General features: G+C 48.6%; 1 long non-coding RNA gene across 1 annotated transcript; it reads left to right on the plus strand.

The window, feature by feature from the left end:
• Positions 1 to 1,899: 1,899 nt before the first annotated feature.
• Positions 1,900 to 13,283, plus strand: LOC144377958 (uncharacterized). The gene is made up of 2 exons (XR_013439311.1): positions 1,900 to 2,055; positions 13,104 to 13,283. It is a non-coding gene; the product is annotated as an uncharacterized LOC144377958 (long non-coding RNA).
• Positions 13,284 to 13,907: the final 624 nt, after the last annotated feature.

The following is a 13,907-nucleotide window of genomic DNA, read 5'->3' on the forward strand; positions in this document are numbered from 1 at the left end:
GCTACAGCTGCTTCCTGGACAGGCCCAGCCCCAGGTGGGCTCAGGGGTCCACAGCCCAGCAGAGGCTAGCATTAGGCAGCACTGAGGGTGCCTGCCAACAGGGCTGCTCTTGGAGGGTGACAGTGGGCGTGTGGGCGAGCCCCGAGCCCACAGGTGGACCTTGACCGTCCGTGGAGCTGTGAGATTCTCATCATTCTCCTCCATTACGTTTAACATTGCTGAAGAGTTTGAGTCATCACCTCGACCCAGAATGCCACCAGACCCCACCTTCAGGCCAGTCCTACCAATTCCAGTCCTGCACCCGGTCACCACCAAGGATGCAAGTCATCAGCCCCAAGGGTCCAGGATCAGGCTGCTCATCTCCCCATTCAACCCACCTCTCACCCAGGGCAGAACAAACGCAGTTCCAGCAGCTCAGACTGAGAGATCCCGACCCCTCCTCCACCCAAACCACACACCTGTGGCCCAGCACCGTGGATGCTGCCCCCCAGCCTGCCCCCATCTCTCCCCTCACTGGCTTCCCCCTCCCACCCCGCTGTCCGCACTCAGCCAGAGCATGGCTGTTAAAATGCCACCCCTCCATCCTCTGGCTAGAGTCCATCAGAGGACCCCTCCTGCCCCCCACCCTCCCTGCTCCTGGCCCCAGCCCACCTCCCCCACCAGACACTCTCCTTCCTCGGGCTCCACCTGCATATGGTGTCCCCTCCCCTCCAATGCCCTCCACTCAGGTCTCCTGGAGCCACTGTCCTTGCATTTGAACACCCTCACACACACTCACACTTATCACACACATGTCCTCACACACACTTACGCAGTACATGTACTCACACCTGTGCACACGCACACACTCACGTACGCACTCACCTATGCACACACCTACTCACGCACATGTGCACACATGCAGCATCGTCACTAACACCCTCTGCGTCCCCTGCGTCCTGGTGGATGGTGGTTGTTCGTCCCTTTTAACTGACTGGGGTGTTGGCTGCTTTGCCCGCAGCTGTCCCCACGGCACAGCAGCCATGCCCAGTACCATCTGTGTGCGGGGAACACCTGAGTGCTCTGTGGAGACCTCTCCCCAGGGAGCTTCCAAACCAAATGCACTTCCCCAAGACACACCCCTCGCTCCCATGATCAGTCACAAGGTCCCTGAGCCAAACCCACAAACACTAGTGGAAGCTGAAAAGCTCCCGGGTCTAGGGCCAGACTTCCTGGGTCCAAACCCCAGGTCTGCTCTGGCCTTCGCCTTCCGGCTGCAAAGGGGAGGAGTGGCTGGAGCGAGGGCAGGACCCTGGGTGCTCTTTTGCTGTTTCACAGGCTGCTTAGGCTCCGGCTCCCACAGGAACACCTGCCCAGGGTCATGGGTCAGAGGGCACCGGCCACAGAGAAGTAACCACACTTCTGTAAAGCGCAGCTCTGTCCTCTGCGCAGGGAAGGCTGTATGGATGGGAGAGCTTTGTCTTCAGTGCTCAGGGGATCCTGGTGGTGGGCGGAGCGGCAGCCCCTCCTGTGCCCCTCTCTGTTCTTTGTGAATCATCCAGACTGAGGTGCACCGGGCAACAGCACGAAACAGACTCAGGCAGGTGCAGCGGCTCATGCAGGTCATCCCTGCTACTCAGGGGACGGAAGCAGGAGGATTTCAAGTTTGAGGCCTACCTGAGCCATTTAGGAAGACCCTGTCTCAAAGTAAAAAGTGGCTCAGTGGTAGAGCCCCCCCGGGGTTCAATCCCCAGTAAAGTAAAAAAAAAAAAAAAAAGAAAGAAAGAAAGAAACCCAGACTAAGACAGAGACCTTATTTAGAAACAGGCTTTGCTGATATAATTGAAGTTCTCCAGATGAGCTCATCCTGGATTTAGAGTGACCCTAAATCCCTTGACAGGTGTCCTCGTAAGAGAAGGGCAGCAGAGGTTTGAGGCACAGATACGAGAAAGAGGGCAGAGCGTCCTCCAGCCAAGGAGGCTCTGGGATGGATCCTCCTCACAGCCTCCAGCCAGAACAGCCCACGTCTGACCTCAGACTCTGGCCCCCAGAAATCTTGAGACTCGATCTCCACAGGTAAAGCCACCAGTTGTGGAAACTCTTTTTGGCAGCCACAGGAAACACCTTCCCTGTTAGAGGAAGGACCAGCAATCTGAGAGAATAACGTGTGTGTGTGTGTGTGTGTGTGTGTGTGTGTGTGTGTGTGTGTGTACTGGGAACTGAACCTGGGCTGCTTGACCACGGAGCCACATCCACAGTCCTTTTTAATAATTTATTTAGAGACAGTTGCTGAGGCTGGCTTTGAACACAGTCCTCTTGCCTCAGCCTCCTGAGGGTGTGCCACTGCACCCAGCAACACCTGGATTTATTTACTTTTTTCCAGTGCTAGGGATCAATCCAAGGCCTTGGATGTGCCAGGCAAGTGCTGCCCCACTGGGCACATTCCAGCCCAGCCTCAGGTTTTGAAAGGGAAACATTAAGAGTAGCAAACCAACCCTGAGGGCTAGTCCTGGCTTCTGCCCTTACCCGTCCATCCCTTCCTGGTCCCTAGAAGTTCCCAGCATCACATGGCTGTGGCTTTTAAACAGGAGGAGAGAACATGAATGGGATACAAGATGGAGTCTTTGCTGCGGATCCCACACTCACAGAGCAAAAGTCATTGTTGGGGGGCTGGGCTGTGGCTCAATGGTAGGGTGCTTGCCTAGCATGTGTGAGGCCCTGGGTTCCATCCTCAGCACCACACATAAATAAATAAAGATCCATCAACAACTTCTAAAAACATTTCTTTAAAAGGGCATTGTGGAAGCTGACATTGGCAGCAAGTCAAATACTTGGCAGGATTTCCTAAAGCAGCTTTTTTTTTTTGGTGGTGCTGAGGACTGAACCCAGGGCCTTGTGCATGCAAGATAAGAACTCTGCCAGCTGAGCTACATCCCCAGCCCTCCTAAAGAAGCTTTTTAAAAAATATTTTAATATTTATTTTTTAGTTGCAGATGGACACAATACCTTTGTTTTTATTTATTTATTTTCATGTGGTGCTGAGGACCAAATCCAGGGCCTTGCACATGCCAGCAAGCACTCTACCCCCGAGCCGCAGCTCCTTAATAAAGTGTTTTAATGCCTAAGTAGAACACTGGATAATAGCTCATAAAATAATAACCCTTTTCTAAAAAATTAAGACATCTGTCAACAAGGGGAGCAGAGGGAGGGGGGGTAGCTGGGACTATCTCCTAGGAGTCCACAGCCCCAGGGATGGGCAGCCACCTCCATGAACAGAGCAGGGCAACCTTTAGATCTGGTCACCTGATCCACAGTGGCTGTGGCTGCCCGGGAAGAAGCACCTGGAGGGTAAGCTGGCCTCCAGCCCAGAGCCTTCTGAGCTCCTGCCCAGGGTCCTGGAGTGACCCAGGGGAGGTGAGTGAAGGGCAAGGAGCCTTCTGAGATGGTAGGGAGAGAGCAGTGGCCAGGAAAGGGGCCCAGGCAGGTGCGAAATGGTTCTCTGACAGAGAGGCTTAGCCAACCTACTCTCGAGACCTACAGGAAGAGAAAAGGCTCATGGACTGCCTTTTCCCCATGCCCCCCAGGATCCCAGACCCTGGGAGGTGGCACGTGGGGGCTTCAGGACTCAGAACAGGTTACCTCTACATTGACTCCTGAGGTGAACTGTGGGTCGACCTCGGGTTGACCTCTAGGCTGTCTGGTTCAGACCAGTGCTGAACTAACTCCTTGCTGCATTTCCGCCTCAAGAAAACAGGTTTTAAAAGTTCTCACTTGCCCTGGGTGGGTCGCGCCTGTAATCCCAGTGGCTCCTGAGGCTGAGGCAGGAAGATATCTCAAGTTCAAAACTAGCCTCAGCAACTTAGCCAGGCCCTAAGCAATTTGGCAAGACCCTGTGTCTAAATGAAATACAAAAAGGACTGGGGATGAGGCTTAGCGGTTAAGCGCCCCTGGGTTCAATCCCTAGTATCAAAAATAAATAAAATCTCACTTGGCAACAGGTGCAGAAAAAGCATTTGATGAAATTCAGCATCCCTTCATGACAAAATCTTTAACAAACCAGAAACAGTAGGATTTCACCTCCACATAATAAAGGCCACATATCACAGACCCAGAGCCACCACCACACCGCGTGGGAAAAGCTAAAAGCAGTTCCTCTAAGACATAGAACAAGACAAGAGTGTCCACCACCCTGCTCTTGTCCAACCTGGATCTAGAAATTTTACATAGAGTAATGAGGAAAAAGAAAGAAAAAACATACCAGTAGGAAGCAAGTCAAATTATCCCTGTATTCAGATTATCTGATTCTGGATACAGAAAAACCTAAAGACTCCACCTGAAGGACAATCAGAAATAATGACAAATTTAGTAAAGTAGCAAGTGACACAAAATCAATATGAAACTCAGCTGCCTTTCTATACACCAATATCAAATTTGCAGAGAAAGAACTCATGAAAGCAATTCCATTCACAATAGCTACCAAAACAAAAACAAAACAAAACAAAAACCTAGAAACAATCTTCACCAAGGAAGTGAAAGATCAAGATCACTATGATGAAAATCACAAAACACTGTGAAGAACACTGAAAAGCTAGGCACAGTGGCCACACCTGTAATCCCGGCCACTCAGGAGGCTGAGGCAGGAGGAGTGCAAGTTCGAAGACAGCTTCAGAAACTTAGTATGCCTTGTCTCAAAATAAAATAAAAAAGAGAGCCAGGTGTGGTGGGTCACACCTGTGACCAGCAGCTTGGGAAGCTGAGACAGGAGAATCGCAAGTTCAAAGCCACCCTTAGCACAAATCGAAGCATTCAGCAACTCGGTGAGACCCTGTCTCCAAATAAAATACAAAAAAGGGCTGGGGATGTGGCTTAGTGGTCGGTGCCCCTGAGTTTAATCCCTGGTACCAATAAATAAAAAGAGGGCTGGGGATGGGGCTGGGGACCTAGCTCAGGGATGGAGCACTCACCTGCACTGGGTTTGAGCCCCAGCATCACAACAAAGGAAGTGAAGAAGGCACTAAAGACGGAGATCTCCATGTTCATGGGTTGGAAGAGTAAATATTGTTAAAGTCCATGCTACTCAGAGCAACCTACAGATTCAACACAGTTCCCATTAAAATGCAAATGACAGGGAAGTTGTGGCTCAGTAGTGGAGCACTTGCCTGGGTCCCATCCTCAGCACTGCATATAAGTTAATAAATAATCCATTGACTAAACTGAAAAATACTTTTAAAAAATACCAATGACAACCTCCTTCTCTTTCTCCTCCTTCTCCTCCTCCTTATTCCCAGGCATTGAACCCAGGGGCACTTAACCACTGAGCTACATCCCCAGCCTTTTTTATTTTTTATTTTGAGACAGGGTCTCCCTAAATTGCCCAGGCAGGCCTTGAATTTATAATACTCCTGCCTCTGTCTTCGGAGTGGCTGGGATTTCAGGCATAAGCCATTAAGTCCAGCCCAATGACAATCTTTACACAACTAGAAAAAGCAATTCTAAAATTCATGCAGAAGCACAAAAGACCCCAAGTAGCCAAATCAATCTTGAGCAAAAAGATTGATCAAGATGGAGGCCTCACAGCACCTGATCTCAAGACCTCCTGCAGAGCCGTAACCACCCAAACAGCAGGGGGTTGACATAACAGTGGACCCCAGGGCACCGAACAGAATGAAGATCCAGAAATAAACCCGCACCTCCATCCAAAGGACTCCTACAAAGGTGCCTGCCACACTACACTGGGGAGGACGGCCTTTTGCATAATGGCTGCTGGGAACTGGGAGATCCCCACAAGACGACCCGAGCCTGGCCCTGGACTCTCACCCCCATACAAACATCCTCTCAAAGTAGACCAAAGACCCAAACATTAAGGCCTGAAACGCAGAAGCTACATAAAGGAAACTCCTCAAGATACTAACATGGGTCATCATTTTCTGGATAGGACCAGAAAAGGCCACAAAAAACAGACTGGCCACAAAAGCCAGAATTGACAAGTGGGATGACATCAAGCTAAGAAGTGTCTACACCAAGTGCAGGGACAGCCTGGAGCCTCTGGTGGCTACGCCTGGCATCCCAGTGGCTCAGAAGCCTGAGGCAGAAGCCCGAGATGCTCCAGGCAGTCCGGGCAACTTAGTGAGACCCTGTCTGAAAATAAAAAGTGAAAAGGGCTGGGGCTGGGGCTCTGGTAGAGCATGAGTGAGGCCCTGGGCTCCATCGTCAGCACCACATAAAAATAAATGAGAAAAACAGCTGGACACAGGCACTCATGCATCTAATCCCAGCAACTCAGGAGGCTGAGGCAGGAGGATCACAAGCTCAAAGCCAGCCTCAGAAACTCACTGAGACCCTGTTTCTAAATAAAACATAAAAGGGCTGGGGATGTGATGTGGCTCAGTGGTTAAGCATTTCTGGGTTCAATTCCCAATACTAAGAAAAAAAGTAAATAAAGATATTACGTCCATCTACAACAGAGAATTTTTATTTATTCCTTGATTTATTTTTTGTGTGTGGTGCTGGGGATTGAACCCAGGACCTTGTGCATGAGGCAAGCACTCTACCAACTGAGCTCTGTCCCTAGCCCTAAAATATTTTTTTAAATTATTTAATAAAAAAGAAAAGTCAATGACCTGAACAGACACTTCACAAAAGAATATAAATGGCCAATAATATAAGAAAAAAATGCTCAATATAATTAATTAACAGGGAACTGCAAAGAACAACTTACACTACAGCATCTCATGGCAGTTAGAATGACTGTTATCAAAATATGATATGAAAGAAAAGGGAATTTTTTTATAAGTACTGGGGATTGAACCAGGGGTTCTTAACCACTAAGCCACATCTCTAGCCATTCTTGTATATTTTACTTTGAGACAGGTTTATTGCTAAGTTGCTCAGAGCCTTGCAAAGTTGCTGAGGCTGTCTTTGAACTTGTGATCCTCCTGCCTCAGCCTCCCAAGCCAATGGGATTACAGATGTGCACCACTGCTCCTGGCACCCCTAATCCTTTTTAAATTTTATTTTCAAGGCAAGGGTTTCCTATGTTACCCAACTGGCTTCAAAATTTGATCCACCTGCCTCAGCTTCCAAATAGCTGGGATTACAGGTGTACACCATCACATCCGGCTAAAAAGTAAATCATATACTGCTGGAGGGAATGCAAATTCGTACAGCTATTGCAGAGAGAAGTATAGGGGTTGCTCAAATAACCTAAAAATTGATCTGCCATATGAGCCAGCTATCCAATTCCTGGGCTCATATCCAAAGGAAATGAAGTCAGCATACCAAAGATATACCTACTCACCCAAGTTTATTGTGGCACTATTCACAGTAGCAAAGATACAGAATCCGCCTAGGTCCCCTTGGACAGATAAATGGATTTTTAAAAAATGTGGCATAAGAGCTGGTGGTGTGGCTCAGTGGTGGAGCATTCGCCTAGCATGCTGGAGGCCCTGGGTTCCATGCCCAACCCTGGGGAAAAGAAGAAGATGTAGTATATATACACAAAGGAGCATTAATCATATGCTCTGTCATTTGCAGCAAAAGCTAAAGGACATTGTGTTAACTCAAATGTCAGATCCAAGTATGCATATTCTCCCCTCTGCTACTTGGGGGAAGTGGGGATGGGAAAGGTGTGTGGCCTGGGTCAGAGCATGCTGCATGGCATGGGGGAAACATTATGCTGAAACCCATCAATGCGCACAATTAATGCGTTTGTCATTGTAAAATGGGCTGCAGGTGTAGCTCTGTGGTAGAATGCTTACCTAGCATGGAGGCGGCCCTGGGTGAAATGCCCAGCACTGAAAAAAAAGAGAAGTTTGGTGTTTGGCCAGTGCCCTAGGGCAGGAGGAAAGCACAGGGCTGGTAACTGCTGTGGCTTCTTATCTGAGCCAGCTCCCTCTCCGCCTTTTGAACGTTAAGAGGGAGGTCCAGCAGGCCCTGTCTGCTGACTACTGCATCTGATCCGAAAAATAAATACAAGGGAAAGTGCTGCTCACTTGGGGAGGTAGCTCAGCTGTTCTCACTTGACATGTTCAACAGTTCATCCACAGTTCTAGTTCAAGGCAGACATTTTTTTCCTTGCAATAAAATGTGCTCTGAAAGATTTCTTAAATTTGAGCTGGGGCTATGGCTCAGTGGTAGAGCCTAGCACTCTAGGGTTTGATCCTCAGCACCATGCAAAATAAAGAAAACAAAGGTGTTGTATTCATCTAAGGGGAAAAAAAGAAGATTTCTTAAACTCCTTCTCCACAACAGTTTCTTAGGAGGACTAACTTGATTCAAGTGCAGAGGGAGTTGGGCGTGTTCATTCATAAGCAGGATTGAAATGGTCTGCTGTGTCTCTGGTTGCAGAATTTTCTCCACCCACATTCAAAACTAAGATCAGTCTTTATTCTTGTTCTTTTTTTATGTTTTGTTGTTTTAAATTTTTATTTTTTATTTTTTTTTTTTTAGAGAATTTTAACATTTATTTATTTTTTCTTAGTTCTCGGCGGACACAACATCTTTGTTGGTATGTGGTGCTGAGGATCGAACCCGGGCGGCACGCATGCTAGGCGAGCGCGCTACCGCTTGAGCCACATCCCCAGCCCCTAAATTTTTAAAAAAATTTTTTTGTTGTTGTTTTTACAAGAATACCACCAGTCCTAACTGGGCATGGTGGCACGCTCCTGTAATCCCAGTGACTAGGGAGGCTGACGCAGGGGATCCCAAGTTTGAGGCCAGCCTCAGCAACTTAGTGAGACCTTGTCTCAAAATAAAAAATAAAAGAGCTATGGAATTGGTTGAATTCCCAGTGGGGCTGGGGGGAACCTAGGCATGGTGGCACACCTGTAATCCCGGCGACTCAAGAGGAAACTACTTCAGGTGAAAATTATATTTTATTTTGAAAAACTTCTGTGTAGCTTTTCATGGAGATGCTAATTAATGCCCCAGGTTAATTCCCATCTGTCCTAGAACTTTTCTGTGAACTTAAAGGGGAGGGGAGGCATGTGTCCAGCCTCCCACTGGGGCCGCTTGCTGCTAGGGCAAAAGATATGACCGCCCTGGGGCCCCTGCCCCTTCCCACACCCTCGCTCTCCATGCCTGGGAAGCGGAGGGAGCCCCCCCATCGCCCCCACCTCACACCAGGCCTTCCCAGCTGCGGGCCTGCATCTGTGAGGTGGCATCTTCATTGCCAGGGAGACGGGTACCCCCACCCATGGGTCCCATCCTCACTCCCGCAGGACAGGGAGCTCCATGTAGCCTTCCTGCCTGGCTGCCTCTTCTCGCCCTGGAGGACACCCTCTCCCCAGGCCTGCCCCTCCCGCCAGGAGCTCCAGCAGACAACCCGCTTCACACCTTCTCACCATCTGTCAAGAGCCCAGGCTGGGACACACTTTCTCTTTTCCCAGAAAAATAGCCCAAGTTCAGCCTTGGGTAGCAAAGACTTGGTCCCTGTAGTGGGATTCCCTAAATAGGGCCTCTCAGTTTGGCTCAGGGAGAGGGGGATGCTTACTTCAAGCAGCTGAGGCCAAGTTTCAAGGGCCCTATTGGGAAGGGCACGGGAGGGTCACTACAGACTTACCTTCTGGATGGGATGTCCATTTTGTTCCCAGAGTGATCACCCATGAGTCAAGAAGGGAGGCAGGTGTCCTCCAGCCAGGCCTGTGTGATGTCACAGAGATCTCCATGGCAACCTGTGTGCCAGTCCCCATCCACAGCACATACCCCAGGGAGGCACCTGCATGCCCGCCCAGGGCCGCAGTCCCCCAGCCCCGCTGTTCTGCTGTCTGACCTGCTCTGCAGCAGTGGACAGAGCCCTGCCTGCCCTGTGCCACCCCGGCTGGGTTCCAGAGCCATAGCAAGGTTCAGCGCTCCACAGGGGCCAGAGAGGCCTTGGTAGGAACGTCAGCTCAGGGAACCCTGATGCTCCAGCCCCTGCAAGCCCTTTACTTGGCCCCAGGGCGCCCCCTCCCCTCCACTTCAGGGCTCCCAGTCAAGTCCTCTGGCCCACAGCTGCAGCCACCAAGGCTCCTCTCCTCCTCTCCCCCTCTCACAGTGCTTCCTCCTGCTGGAAATGCTCCCTTCACCCCAGTCTCTGCCTTTCTTTCTTTCTTTTGGGGGTACCAGGGGTTGAACCCAGGGAGCTTAACCACTGAGCCACATCCCCTTTAAAAAAAATATTTAGGGCTGTGGCTCAGTGGTAGAGGCTTGCCTTGCATGCATGAGGCCCTGGGTTCCATCCCCAGCACCAAAAGTAAATAAATAAATAAATAAATAAATAAAGGTATCGTGTCCATCTACAACTAAAACAAAATATTTTAAAAAATATTTTAAGACAGGGCCTCGCTGAGTTGCTGAAGCTGGCTTTGGATTTATGATCCTCCTGCCTCAGCCTCCCGAGCTGCTGGGATTACAGGCAGCACCACCGTGCCGGGCTAGCCTCTTTCTTACTTAAGGGGTACCGCACTTTTTCCAGGAAACCTCCACCACTGGACCTTGGTTAGGAGCTGCCCCTCTGTTCTCCCACAGCAGGCAGACGGGCCCATGTGGAGGTGTCCATTGCATTCCATGCTGTCCTCCTCTGAGCTGGGGATTTTGAATCCTTAGCCCCTGGTAGGTAACACTCGAGAATATATTTTCTGGGGCTGGGGTTGTGCCTCAGTGGTAGAGCGCTTGCGAACTGGGTTTGATCCTCAGCACCACATATAAATAAATAAAATAAAGGTATTGTGTCCAACTACAACTAAAAAATAAATATCCTTAAAAAATACATTTTCTATTTTTTTGGTAGTAGGATTGAACCTAGGGGCTGTCTACCACAGAACCCCATCCCCAGCCCTTTTTTTTGTTTGTTTGTTTTTGTACTGGGGATTGAATTCAGGGGCACTAGACCACTAGGCCACATCCCCAGCCCTATTTTATATTTTATTTAGAGAAGGGTCTCACTGAGTTGCTTAGCGCTTCACCATTGCTGAGGCTAGTTTTGTCTCAGCCTCCTGAGCCTCTGGGATTACAGGAGTGCACCACTGTGCTCACCTCCTTTGGTATACTTTGAAGTTCATAAAATAGAAAGTGGCCAAAGTAAAAATCAAGACTATGTAGAGCTCAAATAAAGAACTAGGGAAATGAAGAGCAGAATACTAAGGCAGGTGCAGTGGCGCACACCTGTATTCCCCGCAACTTGGGGGCTGAAGCAGGAGGATGATAAATTTGAGGCCAAGTGGGCAATTTAGAGCGACCCTGTCAGAGAGAGACAAAAAGAGAGCACTCACATTTGGTGCAGTGATGCACGCCTATGATCCCAGTGGCTTGGGAGGCTGAGGCAAGAGGATTGTAAGTTCAAAGTCAGCCTCAGCAACTACAAGGAGCCAAGCAACAAAGAGAGATCCTGTTTCTAAATAAAATTTTAAAAAGTGCTAGGGATGTGACTCAGTAGATGAGTGCCCCTGAGTTCAGTCCCCGGTAAACCCCGTCTCCCCAAAAAAAGAGGCTGAGGATGTAGCTCAGGGTAGAGCTCTTGCCTACGCATGAGGTCCTGGGTTCAATTTCCAGTACTACAAAAAAAGAAAAGAGTAGACTACTGAGGGAATGACAGGCCCGTGGAGGACTTGGGTCTCCAGGTGGGAGCACTGCAGTACCTGCTGCAGCTAGGGCCAGGCGGGGACAAGCAGGCCCCACATCCCAGCCCACTCCTCACTATACCACTGTGCCAACACACCTGGAGGCTGCAGCTGCTTTCGTATCCCTTCAATCCATATCTGTGTTGTGGTGGTGGTGGTGGTGGTGGGTGGTATTGGTGCTGGGGATTGAACCCAGGGCCTTGAGCCTGGTAGGCATGAGCTCTACCCTGGCTATACTTTCTTCCCTCTTACATTTCTTTTATTCTAGGACAGTTGTTGGTGTTATTTATTTTTTTAGTTGCGGTTGGTACAATATCTTTATTTATTTATTATTTATTCTTATTAATTTTTTTTAGTTGGATACAATACCTTTATTCCATTCATTCATTTTTATGTGGTGCTGAGGATCAAACCCAGTGCCTCACACATGCAGAGCAAGTGCTCTACCACTGAGCCACAACCCCAGCCCCCAGTTGTTGTTTTAATGGCCCCTGTTTGTAGAACAAATGAAGCCAAACATCCAGCAGATGCTCTGAACTTGTCTGGCTGCTTTCCCACAGTGTCCCCCAGTGTGTTCCTCTATCTCCTGGAATTATCAGGATATTGTCCTGTTTGGAGATAGTTAGTATTTTCAAGTTTCCCATACTACAACATTGCAGAGAACGGTCCTATACACTTCTAAGTTCAAGCAGGCAAGACTTTCTCTAGTTCCTGTCAGGAGGTAATTCAGGCTAAGTTCCTCAATATCATTACCTGTGCCAAAGTGGCTTCCCTGTAGTTGCATGGATTCACACCTGCCTGGGGCATGAGCCTGCACTGGTTCTGACAGTGTAAGTTCCTCCCATTAGAAGGGTGTAGCAAGGGGGCCCCACATTCACTTTCCCTCTCCCAACCCCAGTGAGGTTGGACAGCTACTCATATTGAGGAAGGAGATTGAGACAACAAAAGCCATGGACTCAGAGACCTCTTGGAGGTTGTATTAATTGGTGGACTGAAAAAGGAAGTGCAGGATATAGCTCAGTTGGTGGAGTGCTTGCCTTGCATGCACAAGGCCCTGGGTTTAATCCCCAGCACCACCAAAAAAAAAAAAAAAAAAAAGAAGTGCAAGTTTATATAACTTTTTTTTTACTTATTTATTTTTTGGTACCAGGGATTGAACTCATGGGCACTCAGTCACTGAGCCACATCCCAGACCTATTTTGTGTTTTATTTAGAGACAGGGTCTCACTGAGTTGCTTAGCACCTCAAAGTTGCTGAGGCTGGCTTTGAATCAAAGTGGCAGAGGCAATCCTCCTGCCTCAGCTTCCTGGGCCACTGGGATTACAGGCGTGTGCCATTGCACCCGATTTAATATAACTTTTACATCACCATGATGCATTCAAATGGAACAGGTTTTATTGGTTCTGTCCATTCAATTATTTAAAAAGTGGGTAACTGACTTAAACAATTTTTTGTTTTGATTTACTTTTTGTTTTTCATCTGGAATTAAAAAAAAAAAAAGTGTTCCTTTTTGGACCACATTTCCAGGTCTAGAACTTTCACCGGTGGAGTGTGGAAGACTTCAAGTGTTTCCACAGGATGATGGATCCTCCCAGCTGACAGATACACTTGGCAGACAATCAGCTCAGCTCGTGGGTTCTGCAATAACATAATGGCATCTTTGTTCGGATTTTGGTGGTGCTATTAATACACCATGACTCACTACAAGTGTGGCTTCCTGGAATGTTCTTCCCATGGAAGAAGAATCTGCAATCACACTTTCAAAGGTTTGAACAGATCCTGAAGGCCAAGAGAGGGAACAAAGGCATCCTAAATGACACAAAATCATTTAAACAATTGCCATCCTCAGAAGAAAGGAAAAAATATCAGTTGTACATACCAGCTATTCTTCCATCCATAAATATGAACCTGGTGCCTGCCAAGTGCACCACCCTGTAGTGAACAAAGCCGACTCTCACCCTCCTTCCTGGGCTGACAGGCAGCAGAGAGGTGGGCAGACCTGAAATGAACAACCCTCTTATTACACTTATGTGAAGATAACGAGAGAGAGGATGTCTGGGGGTGGAGCACACTTGCTTGGAATGTGTGAGGCCTGGTGGGAGATGATTTTCTCCACAGTGGCACATAAACAGGGGCAGGATGGTGGAAGGAGGGCAGTGCAGTGGTGTGAAGGCCATTCTAGGCGAGTTATTGAGTACAGTGTGATGTAGGGCCATGAAACTGTTCTAGGAATAGTGATGCTAGGGGGGATCAGAAACTGAAATTGAATTCCACACATGTATGAATGTGAGGGATGAACCAACTGCTATGGATAACTATAAAGCTCTAATA

The sequence above is a fragment of the Ictidomys tridecemlineatus genome, chromosome 5 (genome assembly GCF_052094955.1).
Source record: "Ictidomys tridecemlineatus isolate mIctTri1 chromosome 5, mIctTri1.hap1, whole genome shotgun sequence".
NCBI lineage: Eukaryota > Metazoa > Chordata > Mammalia > Rodentia > Sciuridae > Ictidomys > Ictidomys tridecemlineatus.